The sequence below is a fragment of the Panthera onca genome, chromosome A2, assembly GCF_046562875.1.
Source record: "Panthera onca isolate mPanOnc1 chromosome A2, mPanOnc1 haplotype 2, whole genome shotgun sequence".
NCBI classification, from domain to species: Eukaryota; Metazoa; Chordata; class Mammalia; order Carnivora; family Felidae; genus Panthera; species Panthera onca.
Window position 1 is genome coordinate 154,842,112 of NC_138340.1, and position 8,562 is coordinate 154,850,673.

Consider the following 8,562-nt stretch of genomic DNA (forward strand, 5'->3'; position numbering starts at 1 on the left):
ATTTAGATATCAAAGTCACAGAACAGAACGTCGCCTGGATGGCTCAGTGGATTGAGCATGGGAGTCTTGATTTCCACTCAGGTCATGATGTCTGGGTCATGGGATGGAGCCCTATGTGGGGATCCTTGTTGACCCGGGAGCCTGCTTAACATTCTTTCTCCCTCTGCCCCTCCCCCACTCTCTCACTCTCAAAAAAAAAAAAAAGTCACAGAAAAAAAGCTGTGTCTCCTTAGCTCAGGGTTTTGCTCATTCTGTGAGATTTTTGAAGCTTTTCTAGAGCTTGTTAAAGCTTCCTAAACTCCATCATGCTATACCCACTTCAACTAAGCACAGTAAACTTCCAGAATACAAATTTGCAAGGTACAAGCAAATTACTTTTTTTAAAAGTATAAGCATTTAAATTATTGTTTTGTTTGCTGAAGCATCATTTAATACGTTTCCACTTTATTTTGAGAGAGAGCAAGCACACGAATGGGGGAGAGGGGCAGTGGGGGAGAGGGAGAGTGAGAGACAGAGACAGAGACAGAGACAGAGACAGACAGAGAATCTTAATCAGGTTCCATGCTCTGCTCAGAACCCGATTCGGGGCTTGAAGCCAGTCTGGATCCCACGACCCTGGGATCACGACCTCAACCAAAATCCAGAGTCAGGCACTCAACTGATTGAGCCACCCAGGTGACTCAATACCTTTTCACTTTCTAAAAAATAATTCTAGGACTTGGCTTCAACGTTTATTACTCCCGGGGCTCTGGGTTATCATGGGCAAACTGGCAAAGTGGGGCAAATGGCAAATGGAGCTGAGAGCCCAGCTGGCTGCCTCCCCCAATCCTACAGCGCAGGCTGGTCACCTTTGATTCCGTGGCTTCCAAATTGCCAGTCCCACGTCAGCTGGACAAACCAAGAGGAGGCTGGCTGGGGAGCTCCTTAGCGGCAACTCCTTGGTGGTGGCCAGCACTCCTTCTGCTCCTTCATCTTTGAGCTCTACACACTAGCTTGTTTTAGAACCAGACCCTGCCTCAGTTCCCTGGGGCGGACTCTGTTGAGTGGAGCCTGTGCTTTGCGACTTTCCATCCCTGCCTGCCTGTTGGAGCCCCCAACCCCACGGCTGCTCCTGTCTCTGGGCCTACCAGCCACTGTCGCCATGGCAGTGCTCGGCCTCTCCTGGGTGGCCCTGCCCCGCCTGGCTCTCTGGAGCTTTCCCAGCTGGTGTTTGATCCATCCCAAGCCCTGGTCTCCAGCTCCAGAGGTCAGGGTAGCCATCCAAGGTGAGGGCTGTGCACAGGAGCCTGGAAGACCCTCTCAGTGGTCCCTCTTCGCCCCGTTCCTGACACTTGACTGCTCCAACAGTGCCCCCGGCCCTCCCCGTCTGTCTTCGACGTCTCTCCATGTTGGAAAATGAGGTCTAGGGTAGGAGATACTGCCTGGCCTCAAGGCGGGAAAGGTGTGGATGGGAAGAGGGAGACAGAGTTGATTTTTCTTCATCTCGGATCCTGTTTTTTCCACCTAGAACAACCAAGGAGCGCCGCAGAACCTCTCTTACCCCTCCCTTCTCTTCCTTCAGCATCCTGTCGAGGAGCACGGGCTCAGGAGCAGGTTGCTTTGCCTCTAACAGTGTCTTCATCTGTAAGGTGGAAGTAGCAATGGTTATAACCCACTTCATCCTGTTGGGAGGGATTAAAAACAGATCAGCAAGTAAATGGTGTGGTACTGGGTTTGGCCTGTTGGGGGCACTCTCGGTCACCTCCTGTTTGCTATTTTCCTAGGACAGCAGCCCATTTTCTCCTCTCATATCCGAGTGGAGCTTCCCCCCAACCTCTTTTAGGTCCAGGGCCTTCTGCACCACAGCACTGAGCCTGCTTCATCTCAGCTATAAACCAAGGGAAGGAGTACCCAGGGCTGGAAGAAGGCTAGCCTGATGAAGACGGGGAGAGAGCCTGAAAAGGAGCCTTTGAACAACTCCTCTTCCCCAAATTGTTTAATTTCCACTTAAATTCCTTTTTTAAAAAAGTTCATTTGAGAGAGAGTGCATGTGCAAGCAGGGGAGGGGCAGAGAGAGAGAGAGAGAGAGAGAGAGAGAGAATGCCGAGCAGGGCCCACACTGTCAGTGCAGAACCCATGGGGCTTGAACCCGCAAACCCTGAGATCATGACCTGAACCCAAATCGGGAGTCAGATGCTTAACTAACTGAGCCACCCAGGTGTCCCAATTTAAATTCTGTTCGGACGCTAAACATTTACCGAGCACCTTCACGAATGGTCTTGCCACATAATCCTCCCCGCACCCTGGGCAATCCGATATCATCCCTGACATTTTATGGACGGGAAAACTGAGTTCCAAGGCCTTTTTGGCTCAAGCCAGGTTCTTTGTTATGCCAGCTTGTCTGAGAGCAGTGGTTCTGCCCAGTGCCAGCCACCCCGGACTGGGATTTCTGGATCAGCGATCAATCCGCGTCCTGGCTATGCTCCCCCAGGCTCAGGCAGTGCAGTTCCCCCAGGCCTCTCTGACACCCCTCCTTAGAGACTGCAGACCCCCTGCTTGGGTCACCGGGATCCATTCCTTCTCAGCCCTTGAGAGATAGGAGCCCTCTCGTCTCACTGGCACGCAGGCGGCATAGTTGAAAGGTATACACACAGCGGACAACAGAGGAGAGGTTTGGTTGTTACTATTAAATGTTTATTTAGTTATTTGTTTATTTGAGGAACGGTGGTGGAGAGAGAATCCCAAGCAGGCTCCACACTCAGCACGGAGCCTGACTCGGGGTTCGATCTTACAAGCATGAGATCATGACCTGAGCCGAAATTGAGAATCAGGTGCTTAACTGACTGAGCCACCCAGGTGCCCCTGGGTGTTGTTATTATTATTATTTTATCCAGAAAGCTGGTGTGGGGAGAGGAATCGCTCATTTTTAAGCGCATGACATCTGAATGAGGTAGAGCGAGGAAGGAACTTATGTTAGGGGCAGGAAAAAATCCACAGCCTCACCTTGATATGCCCTTGGCAAAGCTCCTCCACAGCCCTCCAGTGGCTGACTGGAGCCCACTAGCAGCAACGCTCCCCTGCTCTTTTCCTCCATAGGAGGCCCGCTGCCTTCTTCCCTTCTCATTCCATTGCTAACCCATCCTTGGCCCATTCTGCTCCCCTGCCTACAGACAGCTGGACGCACGTTCCTTCCTATCTGCCACAACCCTCATGTGCCTCCCTCTGGGGAAACAAAACCAAGCCAACCATCCCACCCAAACTTCAAATCCAGGTTTGGTTTGTTCTTGGTCCCAATCAAATGTCATCCAGGAGGAGGGTCAGAGGCGCAGCCACCCAGGGGAAGCAGTGAGCAGGGCCCACACTGAAGGCTTCAGGTTCCTTTATCCCCTCCTGGCTGTGAAGGGCCCGTCTTCCGCGGAGATGGCTTTGTCCCCTCTCTTCCTCTCTCCGGGTGCCCTGCTGCCTTCGGTACTGGCATGGGAAGACCGGCGGTTGTGGGGGCCCATGAGGGGGCGCTGTGGAGTAACTGACGTTCGTCATCATAGACCCACTGACATTTCTCAGGGTACCCTGGAAATCTCAAAGAATCACTGAATTGGCAGCTAACACAATAACATAATTTTTGCCTAAGAACCATCTGTTGCATTTCCATGCCCTTAGCTTTGGAGGGTCATTTTTTTTCCCCCACAAAGAATTAAGGCATTCATCACTTTACAAGAACTAGTGTGTTTACGACAGAAAGCCGAGAACAAAGTCAAGGACATTCTGCAGCATTCACCGCCAGGCAGTTTCAGATGTTAGCCCTGCAAAGCCAAATACCCTCGACTCATATATTCTCTTCCTGTTGGGAGACCCAGTTGAACATTGAGGAAGGGACACAAGAGTGCGATGGTTTAGATTCTCTTTTCTGAAGTCACAGATTTGTTTGTAGGAGCAGTTCTAGCTCTTCCTGTTCATTGTGATTCCAGAACATGCCAGGTCAGTCGGACCAGCTCTGGACTGTGCTCAGGACACAAGACTCCCGTCTTGCTTCTCAGAGTTTTCCTTGACCTACTTCCTGGCCAGCTAGACGATCTCCTCAAACCTGAATGGGGAGGCAAGAATTCTCCAAACGTTTCCATCACACAACGTTATGAGTTGGGTGCTGCACCCACGGCCTCAAAACCTGCCAGCTCAACCCCCCTGGCTAATGTTCACCCAGGACCTGATCTCAGCCTTTAGACCTCCAAATAATTGCAAAGCCCTGCACTGCCTCTCAGAGGCCACACCTCGCTTAAAGGAACATGTTTCTGGGAGGCCCTAATATCTTTTTTTTTTTAATGCTTTTTAAATTTTTTTTTTTTACTTTTTTTTTTTTTAATGTTTATTTATTTTTGAGACAGAGAGACAGAGCATGAACAGGGGAGGAGCAGAGAGAGAGGGAGACACAGAATCTGAAACAGGCTCCAGGCTCTGTGCTGACAGCTCAGAGTTCGACGCAGGGCTCGAACTCACGGACCGTGAGATCATGACCTGAGCCGAAGTCAGACGCTGAACCGACCAAGCCACCCAGGCGCCCCTTTTTAAATTTATTTTTGAGAGAGAGAGAGAGAGAGAGAGAGCGTGAGCTGGGGAGAGGCAGAGAGAGAGAGGGACAGAGGATTTGAAGTGGGATCTACACTGACAGCAGTGAGCCTGATGTGGGGCTTGAACTCACAAACTGCGAGATCATGACCTGAGCTGAAGTAGGATGCTCAGCTGACTGAGCCACCCAGGTGCCCCTTAGGTTTATTTATTTAGAGAGAGAGAGGGAGGGAGGGAAAGAATGAGTGGGGGAGGGGCACAGAGAGAGAGAGAGAGAGAGAGAGAGAGAGAGAGAGAGAGAGAATCCCAAGCAGGATCCACGCTCCATGCCAAGCTGGATGTGGGGCTTAACGTCACAACTGTGAGACCATGACCTGAGCCAAAATCAAGAGTCGGACGCTCAATTGACTGAGCCACCCAGGTGCCCCTGGGAGGCCCTAATATCTGATCTGCTTCCTCTATCTCTCAGATCAACTTAGAGCAAAATAGAAAATATTGCCCAAAGGCAAGCCAGGTGACATCTGACTACCCTCAGATGTCAGTGTGACCTTGGGCACGGCACCTCCCTTTCGCGGGTCTCAGGTGTCCGGGGAGATCAGGCCACTTGGCCCTCAGGCCCTACCCAGCTCCCGCCTTCTCAAACAGTCAGAAAAAGCACAAAGCAGCTACCGGTTCTCATTCTTTCTGCTTTTCCCCGTATGGCTGAGTGTTGCCAGGTAATGTTAAGGTGCTGCAGAGACCAGCTAGGAGGGAGGTTCTAATAGCCTCTTACCAATGCAGACACAGCCAAAAAGAGGTAGGTGCCTTGCTCAAGGCCACTGCGAATGAGTGCCAGAGCCCGGAAGTACCCAGCCGTCTGACCCAGGACGACCTGAGTGGCTCTGCCAGTAGGACCACTAGCCGGGGCTACTGGTGTCATGGGCCCGGTTTGACAGCAGAGACGTGGAAGGCCCGGGAACATCAGAGCTGCGCATGGGTGGGGCCCCACAGAGCAGAGCAGAAAGGGGCCTCAAAGGTGGGCATGGCCAAGCCCCTCATCGAGGAGGGAGGGACCTGCCAGGACACCTGGCGTTGGCACAAGAGCGGCACCTGCCCCGGGTGGTGCCGGAGCAACCCCAGAAAGCCGGAAAGCGGGACTCAGAGGAGGGGCAATTCCTCTGACAAGCCCGCTAAGGAGAAAGAAAGGAGAAAGCGGAAGGCGGCCAGGGGGCCCGCGTGAGGAAGGTCTGGGACAATCTTTGTGGCAAGTGGGGAAAGAGGTGGGCGAGCCCGCCTGCTTCAGCCTCGTCCCAGACTGTCCTTTTCCAGTGTTGTTTCTGATATTTTCTACTCTGCAGGCGTGAGGAGTAGATGTACATGGGTGGCCCACGGCCAGCATTTTCATGCCAAGGTCCAGCTCTCTTAGGCGCCAACTGCAGGCCAGGTGTACCAAGCGGGACCTGGGGGCAGGATAGAGTCAGTCCTTCTCCAACTTTTTGTTTGCCTGATAGGGCCCTTGTATTGGGAGGGGAGGGGAAGCAGGGGTCCTAATGAAGGGGGGCTGGGTGGGGCCCGGGGATTGCAGCTTTACAAGCTCCCCAGGTGTTTTCAGTGGAGGTGGCTCAAGTCCCCGCCGGAGACACGCTGGTCTAGGGTCTGCTCGAGGCAGGACGAAGAAGGGGGTGCTGCAGCAGGCGTGCTCCGGGCTTTCCCTTCGCTGATATCCTGTTCTGAAGAAAACGAGTATGTGTGTTGAGGGGGGAGTGGCTGAAAGGGTCTCAACAGAGAACTGTCCTCCAAAGGAGCTAAGCCCAGTGGTTCTCAGCTGGGGGCAACTCGCTCCCCAGGAAACATTTGGCAATGTTTGAAGACATATTTAAAAAATTTTTTTTAACGTTTATTTATTTTTGAAGGAGAGAGAGACACAGAGTGTGAATGGGGGAGGGGCAGAGAGAGAGGGGGACACAGAATCCGAAGCAGGCTCCGGGCTCTGAGCTGTCGCACCGAGCCCAACACCGGGCTCGAACTCACGAACCGCGAGATCACGACCTGAGCCGAAGTCAGACGCTCAACCGACTGAACCACCCAGGTGCCCCATGAAGACATATTTTAAAGTCATAATCGGGAAAGGGGGTTTCCAGCATCAAGTGGGTTCCAGCATCCTACAAGGCACCGTTAGGTTTCCCTTCCCCCTTGCCCACCCCTCCTCACACACAACAAAGAATTATCCTGCCCCGAATGTCAAATGTGCTGAGGCTGAGAACTCTGAAGCCAGCCAATCCTGCATCTTTATCCCCTATCCTGGGGCTTTGAACAAGCACTGGCCCTGCATCACATCTGCTCTGTCACAATGTTCCATGGGAAATGCTAAAATCACAGTCATTTGGATCACGTAAAAAGATAAGCACAGCCAGGTGGGCCTTTGCAATTCTCTTCCCGCACCGTCAGGTCTGGGAACCCCGAGGAAGCCTCGGTTGCAGGTCACGAGAGAATGGTGCCACCTAGTGGTGGCAGAGTTAACAGCATACGCAGGAGCGTCTCCAAGAACTGGAAGCTATGAATAGTTAGCGGGCTTAGGTGTCACGAAAATTTCTATGGAAAAAAAACGGAGATCACCCAAGTGAGAACAAACGGAGGCCGTGTATCCAGAGCTTTCTATAGCAAGGAAGTCAGCCATCATCACTTGCATGTGGCAGAGACTCAAATACAAGTGGCGACTCAAATGCTAGTGGGGACAGGTTATACAGAAAAAAAAAGCACCAAATGGGCCCTAATTGGAGGTTGTTGGCACAGGGACGCTGGGGGCCTGGGCATCTCCTGTGACCGGTTTGGAGTAGACATCTGGCTTCCCGTGGTTGGTCCTGAGATGGAAGTTGGGGATGAAAATTAGAGAAGCTGGCAGTCATTGACCGAGCCCTGACTGTCCAGGACCTATTACCGCAGAGGCTGCAGGTCAGAGTTCCACCGTCATATATCTGGCCAGTGTCTGTTTGTATATTTGGTCTCTCTCTCTATTTAAGTTTATTTTGAGAGAGAGAGAATCCTAAGCGGGGTCGGTTTTGTCAGCACAGAGCCCGATGTGGGGCTCAGACCCACAAACTATGAGGTCATGACCTGAGCCGAAATCAAGAGCTGGATGCTTAACCGACTGAGCCACCCAGGCACCCCTGTTTGTATATTTAGTCTCTTAATTCATTCATCATTCCAAATACACTCCTGCTGTTACACATCCTTTTTTTTTTTTTTTTTTTTTTAATGTTTATTGATCTTTGAGACAGAGAGAGACAGAGCATGAACAGGGGTGGGTCAGAGAGACAGAGAGGGAGACACAGAATATGAAACAGGCTCCAGGCTCTGAGCCGTCAGCACAGAGCCTGATGCGGGGCTCGAACCCACGAACTGCGAGATCATGACCTGAGCCGAAGTCGGACGCTTAACCGACTGAGCCACCCAGGTGCCCCAACACATCCTGAAACAGATTGCATAAAATGACCCATGTGAGAAGCAGCTTGACTGCAGCAACATCTGAGATTTTTAAAGGCTGCCCCTTACAGGTTCTGACTTAGGGTTCATATTTGATATAACTGATTTTGCTGTCCATGTACCTTAATATGGATAACATCATTCTGCTCATTGACATTCACATGGGCCCCAGGAATCCCTCAACTTCACCTGCTTGGGTGCCTGTAGCTCCTTAAGAAGTTGCACCTTCACCACCACCATCACCACCACCACTAGCGTCCCACGACCCCCACCATCACCTCTGTTTCTCTGCCCCTTGGTGTATTTATTTATTTATTGAGAGACAGAGACAGAGCATGAGGTGGGGTAAAGGCAGAGAGAGGGAGTCACAGATTCAGAAGCAGGCTCCAGGCTCCCAGCTGTCAGCACAGAGCCTGACACCGGGCTTGAACTCAAGAACCATGAGATCATGACCTGTGTGAAGCAGGATGCTCAAACGACTGAGCCACCCAGGCGCCCCAAGGACTTTACTCTTTATGAATCTGAACACCCTCCCACTCCTAATGCCTCTCTCCCTTC